A 20733-nucleotide genomic window follows, 5' to 3' on the forward strand; every position below is an offset into this window, starting at 1 on the left:
TAATTTGTCTACATCCCTTTTGTTCCTCTGGTAAGATCTCTTGCTGTTCCATATATTAGTAAATCTCATCTGCCAATGCAATTCCTCCATGCAAATTTATAAGTTTTTTATCCAATACCTCTGTACACCAGCTGGTCCGAGGACCTTCTAATTTAGAATTTCCCTACACGGTTTGCTCACTTTCTCCTTGCTCAGATTCACCATATCTTGGGGTTGCTTTAATTTATTTTTTTTTTCATTCTTCTCATTTTTCAGCCACAAAGCAATTCCATTGTGTTTGTTTAGTTTTTTGTTTTTTTTTTGTTTTTTTTGCACTGCAAATATCACCCCATAGGTAATTTAACCAACTATTAAGACCTTCGTCCAACTTTTTATGGTGCCGATTAAACAACCTAATCTCTCTGAACTGTTCACTTCTCTTTTCATATCTCTTCACTTTTGTACTTTTTTGTTTCAATTCTTTGTTTGATTTCTTCTAGAACAGTTTTAATTCCCTTTCTTTTCGCTCTGTAATTTGTATTCAGTTGTTTCAATTTCTCTGTCTGACTAGCACCCTTTCTTAACTTTTATGTTGTCTTTATTATTCTTTTCCACCTCTGTGCATTGCTATTACAGCGTCCACCTCTTTTCAATCCGAATTTTTCCGCAACCCAAACACTTCCTGCTACGATCAAATTATTTGTTTATGTGACGATCTTGCAGTTTAAATACTTCATTGTTTCATTTACTTTATCTACCTGCACCTTCAGAGTTTTTTTCTGTCTCGTTTCTTAAGCATGATTCTATCACTTTTTTTTCTCTCTTTCGCCACAATCTCTTTCAGTCTTCTCTCTCACTTCCTCAGTTTCTTCCAGCACCTCCTCATGTTCCACAATTATTACCAATTACTTCGTCTCTTATTTCCTCCCCATTTCTACCAGACTGTCGAGCACCACTTACCCAGACCTACTGGTTTTAAGGCACCAATTACCCGCTTGATGCATCCCTTCCTATCAAAAACACAGGTTCACCGGGCTTAGTGGCTAAGTCACACTAGAAGTGGGACTAGATTATCAGAGGTTATAGATTTGAGCATATATTTGGAGTACTTTATAGGAGAGTGAGACTTCCACCTCCAGCAATATGGCAACCATTTGACCCTTATTATTGTTCATTAGGAGCTCTCACAAAGGTAATTATCAATGATTACTCACTCACAACAACCAGTGGTGCTCTCTGGAGTCTAAGTAGCAACAAGTCTCAGTAGGTTTCCAGTACTCTCCACCTCTTTTGAAAAACTTTGCAAATGATTTTGTGTTATCGGAACAGCCACTTGCAATTGATTTCTCGTTGGTAAAGACCGTTTATCTTCTTTGGAATTTGGAATTTGGATGACAATAAACCTCCCCAAAGTCCCAGTCCTCATCACACTCTTCCAGTAGAGGCCTGCTTAATGTTCTGCCTCATCGGTCCGTCCAGCCTTAAATTTTCTCAATTTGGTGTGGTGGCACTGTGTGCCAGCGCTACACTTTTATTTTAGGGAGGGACATGTTTTTTGTGTTTGTTTGTTTATTATTATTATTATTATTATTATTATTATTATTATTATTATTATTATTATTATTTACTTACTAAAAGTTTTCACGCAGGTATCTCTTTGAGAACAACTTGTGGTGTTCCCTGGAGTCTGAGTAGTAACAAGTCTCCCCAGTACTTTCTACCTCTTTCGATAACATTTTTAAGTTAATTTGCATTATCACAACAGCCACTTACCATTGATTTCTCATTGGTAGAAACTATTAGTCTTAACTTGAATTTGAGTGGCAATAAGCCTTCCCAAGGTCCCAGTTCTGTTCGCACTCATCCAGTGTTTGTCGGATTAGTGCTTTCTCTACTCAGTCTTTCCATCCTCCTCAACCTTTTTTTTTTAAGATGGTCATCACATTATCAAAGCCTGATAAAGATAAGTAATTAGGACAACAGTATACTAAACGTTAATAGTGATAATTTAGTATAGTTTGATTATTTAAGGGAACGGTTCAGCAAGAACTTGTTTATATTAGACTTGAAGACAATCATATTATATCAAGCTGAAAAGCATCCCAGTGAAACAGAGTTTCACAGACAGGCAATTCTAAGAAAGAAGCTTAGTTTATGGAATCCATGTTTAGTTTTAGGCACAGATAGAGATTTGGGGAAATTGTTGATAGTGGTTGTAGCTAGACGCGTGTTTTTATGAAAGTTTCACAAAGAGAGACCATAGATTGGAGCTAAGACGCCATGAATAACGATGCAGATAGGCCAGCAACATCTCTTCTGTGAGAAAGAGGTTGCAAGGAAGAGAAAGGGGCATCACCCATCAGGTTTCAAAGCCGGTTGTAAACTCTGCCAAGGCAGGATATGGTGATTGGAGCAGCTCCAGCCCAGGTGTAGCAACATTACTCCATTCTAACACGTATTTGGCTTTTGTACCAATAGAGGATTGCATCAGAAGTGAGATATCTAATGGAGCGGTACAATGGTCCAACCATTTTTCCAGCTACCTTGACAACGGATTTGATGTATATGCTTCATTTCAGATCAGGGGTGAAGGTTAGAAAAAGAAACTTGTCAAAGCATGGCGGCTCCCCTAAGACAAGAGCCATTTTAATTGGGGCCAGATGGGAGCCAGAGCGTTGACAGCAGAAAGGAGAAGCTTGCTTTTAAATGCATTAAAATTAACCAGCCACCTTTTTCTCCATTGGATCACAGAAGAGAGAGAATCAGAAATATCTCGGTCATAACCTGCCTTTAAAGTGTTGCTGTAGATGGTATCATCATCTGCATAGATGTCTACGAATGATTTTAAAATTTGACAGGATATCATTGATGAAGATCAGAAAGAAAGTTGGGCCAGGATGGAACTCTTGTGCGTGTTAACATTGATACTATGAGCTTCTGATTTTGCCCATTAACCACTACTCTTATAAATCTATTAGAGAGAAATTGTTTAATAACTGAGAGGATATTTCCAGTAATTCCATAGCTAGAGATCTTGTGCAGCAGACCTTTATGTCATACCTTATTAAAAGCCTTTGATATGTCAAGAGCAATTGCTCTAGAAATGAAGCCCCCATCGAGATATTCACTTATCCTGTGTGTTATTACAGTTAGTACATCAGCTGTAGATCTAGCAGAACGGTCAACCATTTGGTGTGATATCGGTTGATACCGACACTTGGGGGGGGGGATAATTTACACTTATACTGTTTAGTTTTCTTGATTTCATGTGGCGTTTTTTTGTGTTTTACTTCTGTAGTAGTTTCTATATGCCCGACTAGCACATGCATTCAAGAGTTTTCCTTAATATTTCATCCATTTTCATTATTTTTATCCTATTGTATCTTTTCAACTCTTCCTTTGATTCTAATCTCTCTCATTCATTTTTCAAAGTTTTCGGGATTGTTTCATAGTGTTATCTTGACTTTCTTTATCTTTCATATCACTTTCAACTCCCTGGCTAGCTCTGTGTATTTGCTTTGATTCTCCGTCTCTTTAACATTTACTTTGTGGCATACTCGAGCGGCGAAATTTATGATTTGGCATGGCGTTTCCTTCTTATTAACTATTATGTCATCCGGTCTCCTTGCTTGAGTGGGTTTATTCATTTGTACATCCATGCCCCATAGGATTTTGTGATTTTTGTTTGCAAGTACCACTGCCGGTTTGTGTATATACCAATTGATTTTTTTTGTTTCTGTTTATGTTTTTGTTGTTTTTGTTGTTTTTATTATTATTATTATTATTATTATTATTATTATTATTATTATATCATGTAGTTTTCACATAAGTCATTTTCAGTTATTGCTCTCTGACAATAACCAGTAGTATCTCCTGGTGTCCAAGTGACAATAAGTCTCCCCAGATTTTTAACATACTCTGTCTCATCATTTTGCGCTATTGCAACATTTGCTTATTTCTGATTTCTCATTGGCAATGACCATCGATCTTCTCTTGGTTTGAGTGGCAATAAGCCTCCCAACGTTCTTCAGGAACTTTCAGTAGAGGTCTGTGTGGTACTCTTCCTCATAGGTCTTTCCAAACTCCTTGACCTTTTTTACTGTGTTGTGTTTTACAAAACGGGTTATTTTTGCGGGCGATCATTTCTCTTCTTTGTCTCTGCAAATACTGTTATGTTTCTTTTCGCTGGTTCTTTTTTTAAACCTTTTGTGGTGTTTTCTTTATTTCCTTTCTTCAATTTCCTTCTGTTCTCATTGGACAAAACGCCTGATTAAGAAATTATTTTAATCACCATTAGGTGTGTGTATGCGTCTGTGTATTTACATGAGTATGTGAGTATATAGATATGTGTGCGTGCGTGTGTGTGTGTGTGTGTGTGTGTGTGTGTGTGTGTGTGTGTGTGTGTGTGTGTGTGTGTGTGTGTGTGTGTGTGTGTGTGTGTGTGTGTGTGTGTGTGTGCGAACACACTTTATTGTCCATCAACTGGATGAACAAGATGCAATAGTGTTCATTTTTTCTCCTTTCTTTGGTGGGACGTGTCATAAACGGCGCGCCCATTCACATCGTTGGAGCTGCATCTCAGAATAAACCCATTGTTCGAGCTGCATTTGGCTAAATCCTTCCCACAGCCACGTATATAAAGGATTGAACTATCGATATCTTCGACCTCAAACATTCGGATTGCATTTGCCTAACAACCGCAGGTAAGTCTAAATCATTCAATGCTCCTCGAATATAATATTCTTCTTATAAGAATCTGAATAGACACGTCGAATTCAATAAACATTCGATGTCGTAAATACTATTCTAATATTTTTCGGCAATAGGACTCGTGGTAGAGAGACAGAGAGAAAGAGAGAGAGACGCCTGTTCTAATCATAAATGTAATAATACTGTATGTATTATTCGTTTTAAGTAGTTAAATGTTTTAAACTAATATATTAATTTCAATAGAATTTGAAATAGAACTTTGACACAAATAAACATTATTTGATAACTTAAATACCGTGTGTGTGTGTGTGTGTGTGTGTGTGTGTGTGTGTGTGTGTGTGTGTGTCTGTGTGTGTGTCTGTGTGTGTGTCTGTGTGTGTGTCTGTGTGTGTGTGTGTGTGTGTGTTTGAAAGTAAAAATGTAAAACCTAAATCATTTATGTATTCATCAACGTTTCGTCTTCATTTAAAATTCTTTTTCATGGTGATTGATTTGAAGAAAGTAAATTAAAAAGACATGCATGTTACTTGGAAATATTCGGTGTGTATGTGGGTATTTTTGTTCCGTCTTTGGGGCGAAAAGTGGCCTTTAGAACTGCAAACAATCTTTGCATGTCACATACATACTGAATGTTTCCAAGTGATGAACTTGCCTTTTTTATTTACTTTCTTCAAATCGATCATCATGAACAAATCTTTTAAGTTTTACAAGGAAATGTTGATGAACAAATAATTTAAGTTTTCCTTTTTTTCATTTTCATTATGTTAAAATATCATTTCCATTTTTCATCATATATATATATATATATATATATATATATATATATATATATATATATATATATATATATATATAGACTAGCTGGCGCTGCCCGGTCGTACAATACGCTTACACATTATATTTTAATTCATGTAGACTGCATATCTATTATTATAGAATCAATGTTCTATTGATTATTATATATTGCAAGGAATAATTTGCCCAGTGGACCAATTCGCAAAAATAAATAAATAAATAACAATGATAATGTCCTTCATCAAATTCCGTCTGTGTTTGTTTACACTACCACGTCAGTTGATATTTGGTCGTGATGATGAATGCTCTGGAAAAGTCACTTCTGATTAATGTCTCGTTTTAAAATATGCAAACGAAGAAATGATTTGCGGCGATTTTAAATGATACCTCTTCTTTTATCGTAAATTGAACTCATTAATAAGACAAAATTAAAATAAAATGGTGAGGTATTGCACCAGGGGATCATTCGATCTGTAGTCGAATGCTCTACCACTAAGCTGTACCTCCAGAATATAATAATTCATTTACTGAAATTTTAATATCTCCCTTGCCGATATAACGTAAACAAATTCTACTGTAAAAATTTTTTTTTTTTTATCTATAAGAGAAAAAAGTTATTTTTAAGATCGGATTTTTTCGATTTTCGATACTTATCAGATAAATTTCTTTACAAAACATTTCTAAGAACACTGCCAGACATATAAATTAGCTCTGTGTGAAACTTGCAAAAGATAGGCTTAGCCGTTTCGGAACCTATTTGGAAGGAACTCACACACACAAAGTGACTTTTATATATATATATATATATATATATATATATATATATATTGTCTAATTATTTGTACACGAACTCCATCTACAGTCTTCGACATAGTCTTCCATAACCATATTACCTTATCTATATTATCAAGGGTACTTGGATAAGTACAGTTCATTTTGATCAAAGCAGGTACAACAATATCGTAAAACCAGCGTTCGCGATTGACACAATGAAAATGGAAATACGTTTTAATTTATTTTATTCTAATTATAAAAAAAAAACAAATAACTTTTAATTAAAAAAAAAAACAAGGATAAAATGTTACAAGAATTCGAGGCCTTGAACCGGCATATACAGATTTCTTTGATTCCCGGGAAACGCCGGATGTGTCTCTATTGGGTTCATGTCTATACATTTTCTTCTTATCTTACACCTTGAGTGTATCCTTGAGTTTCCCTTTAAAAAGTTGATATAAAATGTAAAAAAGAATAAGGATATACTAAAAATCATATTTCGTATTATTTCGATTCATCACACTACTGTTCTCATCAGGCGTATGGCCAACCAAAAAATACAATTGCTAATTACTTAGGACCTCTATCCAGTCATGGCTGACGGAACAAGAGCATGCTACCCCCAAGAAGTAAATAAAGGGTTTCGCTCGAAATTCCGTCCAAATTCCCGAGTTCGACAGAAACATTCCAGAGTTCGACAAGATACACCTGAAGAAGGTCGAGGTTACATCGACCAAAACGTTGTGGAAAATCACACTCAAGATGAAAGCAGTAGTCCGATGAATCCAAATAATACGAATAACCAATCCTCATCTCAAAAATTCAGAAACGCCATTAAAATCATATGGTGTTATGGAATGAGTGAAAAAAGAGATATGGTCCCTGATTTAATTTCGAAAAAATCCGGATCTTTCTGCTAATTTCAATATGGTCTTTTAGACAAGGGTGTTCACGCTTTTTCGGTTTGCTAAATATTTTTTTAAAAATGACCGAGTCAAAATGATTTCTTTACATTAAAAAATGCAGAACATGTATTTATTTATGTTTATACATACCAAGAACAAGCCTACTCTAGTTTTTGTGTTTAACTCAAAAGCAGATTTTGCTACTGAATTTTTATTTGATCGTGCGTGGTCAAATTAAAACCTAACATTTAACAACAAAAAAGAAACGTATTTTCTTATTAAGAAATAGTAAACGTGATTTTCATTCGTTTGAGTTTTATTAAAATGAATAAAATGTGACATTCGTTCAAATCGGGTGCACGATAGACTTTTTGTTATAAAAGAACAAACAAACATATATACATTTAATCGCGTATGTCTGACAATAGTAACAATTAAAGGTTGTGGTCAGAGAAGAATGCGAGAAAACATCTGTATATAGATCAGAATGGTTTTGTATTCTTGTTTTTATTGAATACTAGCGAGGGGTACCCGGCGTTGCCCGGGTGTTTGTAGGTGTGTGTGGTGTTAAATAAAAAAGAAACCGGGGGGGGGCAGGATCGAAGCCGAAGCCCTGGGGCGAAGTTTGAAAATAAAATCGGCCAGCCAGAATGAAGCATTGTTATAAGCGAATAAGTGAAAGATGTTTGAAAGACGACGATGACGATGTAAGCATTGTTATAAGCGAAGTAATAAAAGAAAACAACGTTTTAATTAAGCGGGGGGGGTGATCAAACCATCGAAAATAACACAAAAAAACAGATGAAAACAGAAAACGAACACGTGAAAAATGGCTTAAATAAGCCTGTTTCGATATTAAAATTTAAAAAATCGGTGGGTACCCGGGTGTTTTGGGGTGTCGCTAAGAATAAGCGAAGTAAAAAAAAAAAAAAACAGGAAAACGAACGTTACGTGAAAAATGGCTTAAATAATACAGGGTTCAATATTTAAATTTAAAAAATCGAAAAAAAAAAGCATTTCACACCACGATTCGAACCCAAAACGTTTAGATAATGGACCAAGGCCTTAACTACCTGAGCTAAAGCGACGTATATGAAATTTGTTCGGTTTTTCATGACGTCATCTAACGCATGCGTTGTTGACCCCCCCCTGTCGAAAATTGTCGATTTCGGGGTGAAAAAGTTAACGTTTTCTCTCTCTCTCTCTCTCTCTCTCTCTCTCTCTCTCTCTCTCTCTCTCTCTCTCTCTCTCTCTCTCTCTATGTTTGCGTATCTCTCTCTTTCTCTCTCTCTCTCTCTCTCACACACACACACACACTTCGTCTTCCTTACTCTAAAGAGTATTACTAAAAAAGAAAATGGCGTCTGGGTTTGTTTTTTTTTTGTAAAAACTTCGATCCTTAATATTTTTTGGAAGCGTATTTTTTTTTACTTCACATTTTTGGCTTGTTATTTTTCGTTTAACTATCGTATCTAACTATTTTTAACGTGCTAATAACTTTGGTAACGTTGTCATAGCGTAGAAGTTCATAGTTTAGCTTGTGTGAGGGTTAAAAAAAATTTTACCGATAACAACAATGTTTCTAAAATTCAGACTGCCATTACAGCTTGCTGACGTCAAGATCACGTGACATGACTCAGCGGGTTTTAAATACAAGTTGACCCAAAATAAACGGCCCCGTGTATACTTTATGTAGAAGAGTTGGCGCCCGTATTTTGGGGGGCAGTTATAAATCGATTTAAAAATATGTAATGTTTAACGTTAAAATGTCACTTTTTTGGGGCCCCCCCTGCAGAAAATCGATCAGTTTACGCACTTCTGATGGTCCTTTTGGGCCAATTTTTCGATATTTGTCGTCCGGGGGGTGGGGCTTTCATATAAGTTTATGAATTTTTGTTCCGTCGGTCAAAAGTTTTTAGCAGACACACAAACATACATACATACATTTTCGCTTTTATATATATAGATTATTAATTTATATTATTATAAATATTATTAAGTGATGCTATTAATTTGGAGTTAAAACTCGAGTTCCATTTTAGATAAACACGGCATCAGGTCAAATTCGGTCGACATTTTGTTCCGATATTGCTCATTAACTTGACATATTTAAAGCAACCATTTCTCAATTTTACATGTATAATACTAAACTGATTTTAAATGGAAATGATTCCTCGTTTAGTAATATTAAACAAAAACAAGCTTTTTCATGCCTATACAAAATGTCTCTAGTTTTCTCTGATCGCGACCTTTAACGTTTATCATGATAATACGCGTATAAGAGAAGGGATCTTAGTATTTCATTCTCTTCTGCTTGCTTGTCCGTTAACTACTTTTACGTTATGACTGGCCTGCCTGTATTTCAGTCAAATGGAAAATAGCATCATCATCATCATAATCATCAGGATTTCTTTTTATTACTCAGGGGGGAGGAACCCCTCGCTTCGAGGTCCATTCGGTCTCACTAGATGACAACGCCTTGTCCTTAGATAACCAAAGGTGACCTTCCCATCAATGTTTAGCTGTTCGTGTGGTGGTGACGATGTCGTTTACTCCGGTTTGCTGTTTGATCCATGTTTTTCTTTTTTCATGTAAGCTGATGTCAAGCATAATACTTTCCATTTTGCGCTGTGCCACTCTTAGGCTTTCTACTGCTGCATTATTGAATGTGCCTATTTCACCAAACAGGCGATACGTGTTCATTAAACACTTTCCGTTTAATGTTCGTAATAAACTTTCCAGTTCCCATGATGTTTCCTACTCTTATAGGGAATATATATGCATACATCTATTTTTTTTTCTAAAATATACATTTCAAAGTCACGTGATCTACTTGCACTATTTCTTTAAATTGACTGGTCCATTGCGATTGACGTATTGGGTAACACTCTTCTAGAAGAAATTACCTTATTACGTTACGTTAGAGAACGTTCTGCATGTAAAATATATTGAATCTACTATTCTTTTTGCATGTGTATTTTTCATTGTTTTTATTTACTGATTTGTTTATTTATTTATTATATTTTAAGAATGTTGGAGTTAACATTATTTTATTAGTTTTTATTTCTTAATCCAATTTATAAAACTAATTATATCTGCCTGCGTCCATTTTTCAAAGTGCATCTCCCCCGAGACGCAAAGTTGCAGAGCGGCGCGAGACGAGTCAAATGATTGTATTTTGGGGAACCGTTTTTATGGGATTTTAGCCGATTTACAATCGGGCAGCGCCTGGCGGCCAGCTAGTATTAACTTAGATTTTTGGGTCACATAGATTTCCTCTTCTTAGAGAGTTCCTCCTTTACTGATCATGTAGCATTATTATGACTATAAGCAACTTGTAACATTTCGTGGTATGTTCTTTGACGTACCCCCGCCCCCATTGTGAACAACTATCAGGGGTTGTATAGTAGACACAAAACAGCTGGTTGTCTATCTCGTTGATGAATTGTAGTTTTATCTCAGTAGTAGTGGCAATAGCAGTCTTAGAGATGTTGTGACTAATACTCTCCTTGTCGATATATTATCAATGCAAAAAACTGGTTAATTACTTTAAGACCAATCAAGAGAAAGTGGTACTCCATAGTCGAGGGAAACCCGAAAGTTTCCTTTTCATTAGCTGTTACACCGCGGTGCAGGAGAAGATTAGAATGGAAAGTTTCCCCGCATTTGGTACAGGGAAGAGAAGGGATTTTGCTGCTAGTTTGGTTGATCGATAATGGTGGAACGCTAAGGTTGTTTCCCTAAAGAAACCAACACTACAGCTTCATTTTAAAACTTTTATTGAAAAAATCAAATCGGTAACTTGATTATGTAGCTGCATTCAGCCTCAATTACCGCCTCGATGCGGGTGTTGAATTGGGAGCATGCCTTCTCCACAAGCGCTGGCCGGAGCTCGGAGAATACTCGGCGATCAAGCCGGCTTTGGTGTGGGAGGTCATATTGTTGATGATCTCGACGTATGACTAAATAAACTAGTCCAGCGGGTTCAGGTCGAGGAGGAGGAGGGGGGGGGGCAATGAGAGAAGGGTATAAAGTCGTAGCACTCCTTCTAAAACCAAGCCTGAGCTTCTTTTGACTTGTGGGCCGGCGCTGAGTCCTGCTGCCACACCCAGGGTCTGCCAGCAGCCACCTGATTGTACCAGGGGATCACTACACTCTTCAGCATATCCAGGTACACTTTGGTGTTGACTTTCAAGCCGACTTTGAAGATGTGCGGTGGTATGATGTGGCCCTCACTTGAAACCACACCAAAGACTATAACCGTAGCCGGAAACTTCATTGAGCTGTGCCCTCAAGTGTTGAACCGCCCGGAGTTGAATTTTGAGGTTGCTGGCAATGGTCCTGTTGCCATAACTTAGATTGGTACAAAGCATGAGTTGTACAGCATCTTTGAACATTGTGTCACTTTAAGACATGATAGAAAGCTCCTATCACTCTTGGGGTTTGTACACAATAAGCCAACTAGTGGATGGTCTACAACAAAAAAGAAAATCGATTTTCATCAAGCGGAAATGGAATCATGTCGTCCTTTTTATGGTGACAATTTTATCGTTCCACCCTGTATTTACGTTGAGAGAGTACACGTACAGTAAGTTTGCTGAATCGCATTCCGTGTAAGTATTTGAAAACCAAGCACACTGGTGCCATATTGCAGCGATGGGACAGGAGCTGGAGCTTAGTAGACAATGCAGAATCTATGGGGTTATAGACTGTTTTTGACACTGTTCACTAGTGCTTGAAAGACTAGCCCACGTATGGCAACAATACTCTATGCTTTATAAAGATATCGGATACTGGCATGTATGAGGAGTTTATTTTTACAAAGGAGTCACCACTTATCAAGGCCCGGAAGCTACTCAAGGATAAGGTTTAATGAGTGTACGTTAGTCAATGAGACAATATCATAGTAATCTTTAGTAGTGGAAATTTGGTAAATTGGATTACTTAAGGGGAAGGCTCATGAAGAACTTGTTTCCGGTAGACTTGAAACCGACCATATTGTAGTCGGCTGGAAAGTTGGAAAAAAGAAGAGAGTTCCACAGGCGTGCACTTCTAAGAAAGAAGTTTTGTTCATGGAATCTACGTTTAGGTTTAGGCACAGATAAAGAGTGGGGGAATTATTGATAGTGGTTTCAACTAGATGAGTGTTTTTCGTGAACATTTGGCATGGGAGAACCATAGATTTGAACTCAGACGAGCACTTGCCATGAAAATAACGATAGTGCAGAGATAGGCTCGCAACGTCTCTTCTGTGGAAAAGACGCAGCAGGGAAGAGAAAAATGCATCTCCTACTACCCCGATAGAGAAACCCACCTTCTTTGCGGCAGACAGCAGAATCTTTTCATGTTGTCTATTAATGTTAGGCTGATGAGTTTCAACACCACTTGTCTTGAAAGAGTTCAACAAGATAAGAACAGAGGAAAAATTGTATCGATTTTGAGAAGATTCCGCTCATTAAAGGCTTTCTAGTGATAAATTAACTCCAATATATTTTTTAGTTCTTTACTTTAAGTGCTTAGCTTACATATTCATAATCATTTCACCATGTTAATATGCTTTTTTTTTTTTTATTACATTTTCACCCCAAATAAGGCAAATTGCCACTTTGGTGTAGGGGGCTACTATCAGGGGCAACAACTACTGGGGTACTATGTAGGGATTTGGGCAGCAAGGTGTCGGTTCACGTTACACTTGAACTTCTGCACGTCAGTACTGTTGGGGAAGCAGGGACCTGGAATGGAATTCCAGAGTCTAGCGGTTCTGGGGAAGAAACTATTGGAGTAAAAAGATCTTTTACATCTAGGGATCTCTACAGTGTGGGGGTGGGATTTAGCAGCCTGTCGGGTTTGTCGAGGGTGCACACGTCGTGGGGGCACAAGTGATTGCAGTTCGTCAGAGCATTCACCACTAAAATACTTGTAGAAAAGGCAGAGGGATGCAACATTTCGTCGATGGGACAGAGGCTGAAGCTTAGATGCCAGTTCAGGGCCTATCAGGTTTGCGACTCTCTTTTGAACCTTGTCAAGGAGCGAGAGACTAGTAGCAGATGCACCAGCCCAGATGTGGCAGCAATACTCCATACATGGGCGAATGGTGGTCTTATAGAGGTACAGGATACTTTCGGGTGTTAGTAGTTTTCTAGCACGGTAGAGAGAGCCCACCTTTCTTGCAGCGGCCCTGGCAATGCCTTCAATGTAATTGTTCCAACTCATGTTTCCTGTGAACATTAGGCCAAGGAGTTTGAAAGATGGACTCTCAGATAAAGAGTCGTTGGCCATTGCTATGGGTGGTAGAGAGGGTTTCTTGTAATTATTGAATGAAACTAGTTTAGTCTTGGCAGCATTGAACGCGACCAACCACTTTTGTCCCCCATTCCACTACAGATTGGAGGTCTTCCTCTAGTGTTTCTGCCATTTCTTTAGAAATGTGTTCATTCGTCTTCCTGTCGTGCCTGCCATAGAGTGTAGTGTCATCAGCATATATACCCATCTCAGAGGCAATGTTGTCGGGGAGGTCATTTATGAATATCAGGAACAATAGAGGTCCAAGGATAGAACCCTGGGGCACCCCCGCATTTATATCATATTGTTTAGATGTACGACCGTCAAGGACAACCTGGATTTTTCTCTTATCTAAGAAGGATTTAATTATGTTAAGTATTCTACCAGTGATTCTGTATGATCTGATTTTACTGAGGAGACCCTCATGCCATACCCTGTCAAAAGCCTTAGATATATCTAGAGCTACCGCTCTGCCCTCCCCCGCATTGTCCAGTGAATGGTATATACGTTCAGAGATCACAGTTAGGATGTCTGCTGTGGAACGGGCTTGTCTAAATCCATATTGTTTGTCAGTCAGTAGTTTAGCATCTGTAAGATGATGGACTAGAGCATGGTTAATTATGGTCTCAAATATTTTGACAAAAAGTGGGAGGAGGCTAATGGGGCGATAATTTGATGGGTCTGTCCTTTCGCCAGAATTCTTGAATACTGGTACAACAGAAGCAGTTTTCCAACAGACCGGAAAGCAAGCTTCATTAAGGCATTTGTTGTAGAGTTTGGAGAGAACTGAAGCTACTTCGGCTGAGCACTTTTTTAATAGAACAGCTGGGATAAGATCGGGTCCACATGCTTTTGAGGTATCAAGGTTTTTTATGATAGCATGCACCTGAGCAGGGGTGGTTTTTAGATCGTCTAGTGTGGCGTCTGTCCGCATAGGAAAGTCAGGTAGGGGGTGGTTGGAAGGGTCCAGTGTGGAGTTTGAGGCAAACCGACTGGCAAGCATGTTAGCTTTGTCGGTTGCTGAGGAGACAACCTCGTGATTGTTGGTTAGTGGGGGAATTGTTGATTGGCCATTATTTACTACACTGTTGTAGATTTTCCAGAAGTCTCGAGTTCCTAGTTTTTGTGCTTCGATGCGCTTTTTAGTGGTTTCCGTAAATTCTCTCTTAGCTGTCGCTATTTCTTTCTTAACGTTATTTCTAGCTTCTATATACTTCAGTCTGTTTGAACTGGACTTATGTCGGTTAAACCTACGGTATGCATGCTGCTTTTGAGCAATGGCAGTTGCACAAGTCGACGTAAACCATTGGGGAGAGTGGGGCTTACTATAAAATTTCCGCATGGGAATATGCGCTTCGATTGCAGTTTTGAACCAGTCAGTGGTCTCGTTTGCACATTGTTCAGCAGGGAGAGAGAAAATATTTTTCCATGGAGCATCTCTAATTAGTTCCCTGATGGCTTCCCAGTCAGCCTTATTATAATATCTCGTTGTTTTGAGCACTGGCTCTTCAGTTTTGGGTCTAGAGTTTAGGGCGATTTCAACCATTATCACTGCATGATCAGCGTTCCCGAGTGGGCTGTGGGCCTTCGTTATGCAGTCATCGGGAACTGTGGTCAAAAACAGATCTAGAAGTGATGCGTGTTGATCTTCCTGGTCAGGGAAACGGGTTGGAAACGTAACAATTTGTGATAGGGAGTGAGATATAGCGAAGCTATGGGTTGTGCTGCCCGCTGCATCTGTGTGAGTAGAGAATCCAAGCCAGTTTTTGTGGTGGACATTAAAGTCACCAAACACATGTATTTGTGCGCTAGTGTCGAGGGCCAGTGCCGTGTCTATGCTGTCAGATACTTTGTTTATTATGAAGCAGTCCTGAGTCGAGGGAGAGTGGTAGAGAAAATAATAGTAGCTAATATTGTGTTGCATGTTTAGTCTAAAGCACATAAAGGCTTGATCATCTGTTTCTAGGTTTGTTTCTCTAGTCAAGGGAAGGGTATTACGAATGTAAACTCCAAGTCCGTGCATATGTCTGTCAGTCCTTACGGCAGAGTGGGAGATATCCAGGCATGTTAAAGTGGTTAGAGGGAATGGAGGAGTGTAGGTTAGTCTCACTTAGTGCTAAGATATCCGTGGTATTTGTTAAGAGAAATGCTTCAACATCAGCTAAGTTAGTTTTAAGCCCACGGATATTGGTGAATGAGAGCCTCAAGGGAGGAGGCAAGTTGAATTTGTTTGTCCCTAATCCTGGTTTAAGCTTATTAAGCTTTATATTGCTTTAATGGTATTCAAGGGATCTGTTGTCTTGAAATTATAATTATAAATGAACACGTGCTGATACGGATACCCCCTCTGGTAGATTATAAATTAAAATCGCCCAAATTATATCTCTTAAATATGTTTATGAAGATTTATTAAACAGAGCGTCAACTATTATTATTATTATTATTATTATTATTATTATTATTATTAAAAGCTGACCAGCATGTACCCTCTTGAACGGGTTCATATGATTGATTGAGGGATTATTGAACAATTTAATACACCATAGAAATAAAAAAAATTAACAAAATAATATGGTGAAAACTGGGATAAAATAGAGCTTACATAATTCAAGTATTTTATTTTAGTAAATAATTTAGTAATATGTGTGTGTGCGTGTGTGTGTGTGTGTGTGCCTCTGTGTGTGCGTGCTTGTGTGTGTATACACCTATAAATTTGTGTTTTTTGTGTATTGATATTCATATTAAAAACCCTTCTTTTCTATTTAGTTACTTATTTGCTTCCCAACGAGAGCAAATTAGGCACAAGACCGTTTTTTAATGTAGGCAGGTGGGAAAGGGGAATCAGCTTCCCCGAGGGGGAACTGGTAGTGACAATCGGTATGAAGGGTTTCTCCTACATTGACCAAAACTTATCGCTCAAGAGCAATGGTCTAATATGTGAGGTTGCTCCCCCATATATTACTTTGATTGCAGCATCTGCAGAACAGATACTACATTTTGATCTTGGCCCGAGGGCTAAGAACAACAGAAAAAACAACCCTTTTTTCTATTTATTAAAAAAGAAAAACACAACTTTGTTATATATGGATCGTGGAATTACATTTATTTGCAAAATATCTAGCTAATTTGCATATTTTTTTTAATTAATTCCCTATTAGTTTTTCGGTTTTCTTATTAGATGATCATATTTAGTGTAATTACGTGTAATTATATTCATGCAGATATTCTACATAATTAATACTTGCGTAATATTTGTGTAAAAAGTTTATAGTAAACACAAACATCTGTCTATATGTGTAAATGTATGCGTATATGTATTTGTTTTAAAAAATTGGCCTGCCAAACTCCTTTATCAGTATTTGGTCTACAGGCATGAAACTTACTATATATGGGGTATTCGAACTGATGCGAAGCTTTATACTTGAGATTTAGCCGGGGAAATGGGTGCAAAACTGTGAAAATGAAAATTTGCCAGGTGAAGGTTGAAAGATGGCATTACGAATATGCATGCGTAATGTAATACCTATTGGTTCATGTTTTAATTTTTACCTTTGCAGCAAACATGTTTTCATAGCTCAGGCATTAACGTCAAAGGAAAAAGTAAATCGTAAGCTAAGCGTTTTGGTTTCGAATCTCGGTGGTAGGGAACGAGTCATTTCTTTTTAACTTTTTAAATCATTCCTATATATTGGGTCCAATATAATATAATAATAAATACGAAATCTGGATTAATTAAAATATCATATTTAAGCGTATTTTACGATCTGGCAATACTGGGCGGCCTGCTAATATATATATATATATATATATATATATATATATATATATATATATATATATATATATATATATATATATTATGGAAACCTTAACTTTCTAAGTCCATCATTGTTGATGACTCTATGAACATTACTGATGATGCAGTTGCAGTAACTTGCTAGAAAAATTTTGGGGGCAAGAATTGCGCAATCTCCAACCACACCTCTCTTGGGTTGGACTTATTTATTCCAGTGGCAAGTAGAAATTTAGGACGACTGGAAACAATGCCCAGATGCGCGGAGAGCACATACAGCGCCTGCTCTTCTCAAATGGTCACCCATCTTGTACTGATAACGCTTATCGTTGCTTACCTCCGATGATTTGACGAAAACCGGTATGCCAACGTAATTATGCTGCAAATAGTTATCTGTACATCGACATCCTCTTCCCTATATATATATATATATATATATATATATATATATATATATATATATATATATATATATATATACGGAGAGAGAGAGATGTAGTTTGCTTGAAGTATTGCTAGTAAATAGATATGGAGAATAATAAGAAGGCTGTAACAAAGCTACAGTTATATATAACAAGGCGGCTGTTATATTTGTACGACATATGAACAAAAATGAACAAACGAATGAAGGTTTAATTTTGTTTGGATTTTTTTTTACTTCGTATATCCATTTATTTTTCAAGATAATCACAATGTAAATCAGTAAATGTGAATTTACTGTTTGATATAACCGGGATGGTAGAGGTCTTAATATTTCGAGAAATATATCTCTTTTTCAAAAGTAAAGGGCCCAAAGAATGTCCTTCAAAAAGAAAAAAAAAACATTTTTAAGGCCATTTCTTAGTCCCTTTACTTTTGAAAAAGATGATATCCTCAGAATATTAACCATCAACCATCCCGGCTATATCAAACAGTAAGTTCACGTTTAATGATTTGTAATTATCTTGAAAAATAAATGGATATACGAAGTTTAAAAAAAAACTAACAAAAACGGGTAAGACCTTTTTTCATTTGTCCATTTTTGTTCATATGTCATACCAATATAGCAGTCGGTTTCTTGCATTGCTATAGCCTTCTTATACACCTCTATATCTATCTATCTATCTATATCTATCGATTTATTTATTTTCTCTATCTGTCTGTCTGTCTGTCTTTCTTTCTTTCTCTCTCTCTCTCTCTTTCTCTCTTTCTCTCTCCATATATATATATATATATATATATATATATATATATATAATGCGAAAAATATAAAAGCTTATATCTTATTCTTCAGTTTAATGAAAGAGATATGTGTGTACGAGGAGGGGGTAGTGGAAGGAAAAAGTGTAACCAATAAGAAAGTGCTGTGTAAGTCTTATATATATACAAATACGTACACACGTACACATAATACATATCTATATATGTATAAATGTAAATGTTGGTTCGTTCGGAGTTAATTGTCTAAAAAACCACTGGACGGATGGCTTCCACGTTTTGGTATAATATGTTTACTATATCCATGTGTGTTTTTATATATTCCTTTTTAATTATAACATTATAGTTAATTTTTCTATGATAAATAGGTGGATTTCTTTGTACCGAGAGGCCATTTTTTTATTTAGGGACAATTATTTATTACCGCTTCCTGTCACGTGACCAGTGTTACAATTTAGCGGTTTTCCTGCTAGATCTGGAGATTTCGTTTACAATCTAGCGGGAAATTCTAGAAAATCTGGAGGTATTTGGCACCCACACACCCGCATTAGATTGCTTGAAAATACTTTAAAACATAAAATAAACTCATTCATGTAAGTAAAAAAAAGTAGCATTTATTGCCTTTGGTAACAATTATTTATTGATTATTTGTTTTATTTTTCACCTTTTTTTCGACTAACCATTCTTAAATCTCACTATAAAATCGATTTTTCCAAGTACATTTTAGGTGGGTGGGGGGCATTCCAATCTCCCCGAAGGGGTTTGTATTACTGTACACGGATTTGTATAGGTTTGAAAAAGTTGTCAAAAAACAAATATATAACAAATAAATGTTATCAAAGGCAAGATAAGTTACTTTTCTGCCAAACTGGCTAGCGATTTTCTGGAGATTTCTTTCTCCTGATCTCGCGTTTTTTTTTTTAAATCTCAGTTGACAACATTGCATCACTAAAAAAAACACTACAGGCTTAATGTAAACAGAATGTGTTTACAATATCGGTAAATTTTCAATGGGTTTATTGATAATGTAACCATGTGATTGAACTTTAATTTAAATTAACCACACGTGGTCGCAAAATGAATGCCGACGCTCAAAGTGTATACACATTTTGATTCCTCCCGTTACTTAAAAATTCACCAAAAATCAGGAAATTAACGAATTTTAATGAAAATTGCAGTATTTTTCAAATAATGATCGCAGAATATAATGAACTAATTATTTTTACTTAACTCTTGGTGAAAATGTTTTATTTTGTTTAAACAAAAAATATCTTTACTAAAGTTATGGTTTTCAGTAGTAAATAAAAAACGCAAGAATTTATTTTTGCTTTTTTTTTAAAGCATCGTAATTTGTAACAATAAAAAATAATTTTTATAGTAACATTACGAAAAAAGCCCCTAAAGTCCGTATTAATGTATTCGATATAACTCGAAGAAAAATGAATTATCGGATACTATTCAGGAAATTAAAGATTCAATTAGATTCCTATTTCAGTCACCTAAATTATTTAGGGTGAAATGAGTTTAGGAATTTATAGCCAAACCTAAATATTTTTTTTGGTAAATATCCAGATACGCTACTACAGAACACCGACCACTCTAATTTGTTTGGGGGGATGTGATGTTGGGGCGCGCGCGCGCCAACATCACGTACGCCCCGCCCCCGCTCGCGCCCCCAATTTACAAAGTAAAATCTTTGAAAAATGTTAAATGGTGTTCTAATTGGTAAATGTGGGTGCGTTACTTACGGAAAATTTGAAAATTCGATGTTCCAGGTAAAAAAAAAAACAGATAAATTACCCCCCTACTCCAACTTGGTGTACTTTCCTTTTCTTATTTTATTTCTTTTTCAGCTAATTTTAAATTTTCCACCCAAAAAGCGCTATGATGTATTTTTGAAAATTAGAAAATTCTATGTCCTGGAAAAAAAATTCCCTCCCCAACATAGTTTGCTTGGTGAAGCCGTCGTTTATGCTACAGCGTGCATGCGCGTAGTATAAACGGATGCTGCAAAATGGTGGAAAGAAGTTCGTGGGTTCAGGGGTAAATACCATGCAAACGGTAAATTTGCCCCAAGTTTGACTATCAGATTCGTTGTCAGCGACCTCAATTACCTATAAAAAACAAATTTTATTTATTTTTTTGCATAATTAATGATGGAAGTATTTTTCTGTTAATAAAAAATAATTTGTACATTCTCTTGAAAAAAAGAATCACACTTTTCTCTACTTTCACATGTGTTCCATTTTAACAAACTGAGCCACAGCAACGCGTGGCCGGGTACAGCTAGTATATACA

At 36.6% G+C, this 20733-nt stretch overlaps 1 protein-coding gene across 1 annotated transcript in view; it reads left to right on the forward strand.

Moving 5' to 3' along the window:
- The first annotated feature begins 4484 nt into the window (after positions 1 to 4484).
- The window catches only part of LOC145283560 (uncharacterized), an 84681-nt gene continuing 68432 nt past the window's right edge, over positions 4485 to 20733 (forward strand). The window contains exon 1 of the mRNA XM_080132452.1: positions 4485 to 4682. The gene's annotated coding sequence lies outside the window, so the exon portion shown is untranslated. The remainder of the gene's footprint in view (positions 4683 to 20733) is intronic.

The sequence above is a fragment of the Euprymna scolopes genome, chromosome 1 (assembly GCF_053919585.1).
Source record: "Euprymna scolopes isolate OS-2025 chromosome 1, ASM5391958v1, whole genome shotgun sequence".
Taxonomy (NCBI): domain Eukaryota; kingdom Metazoa; phylum Mollusca; class Cephalopoda; order Sepiida; family Sepiolidae; genus Euprymna; species Euprymna scolopes.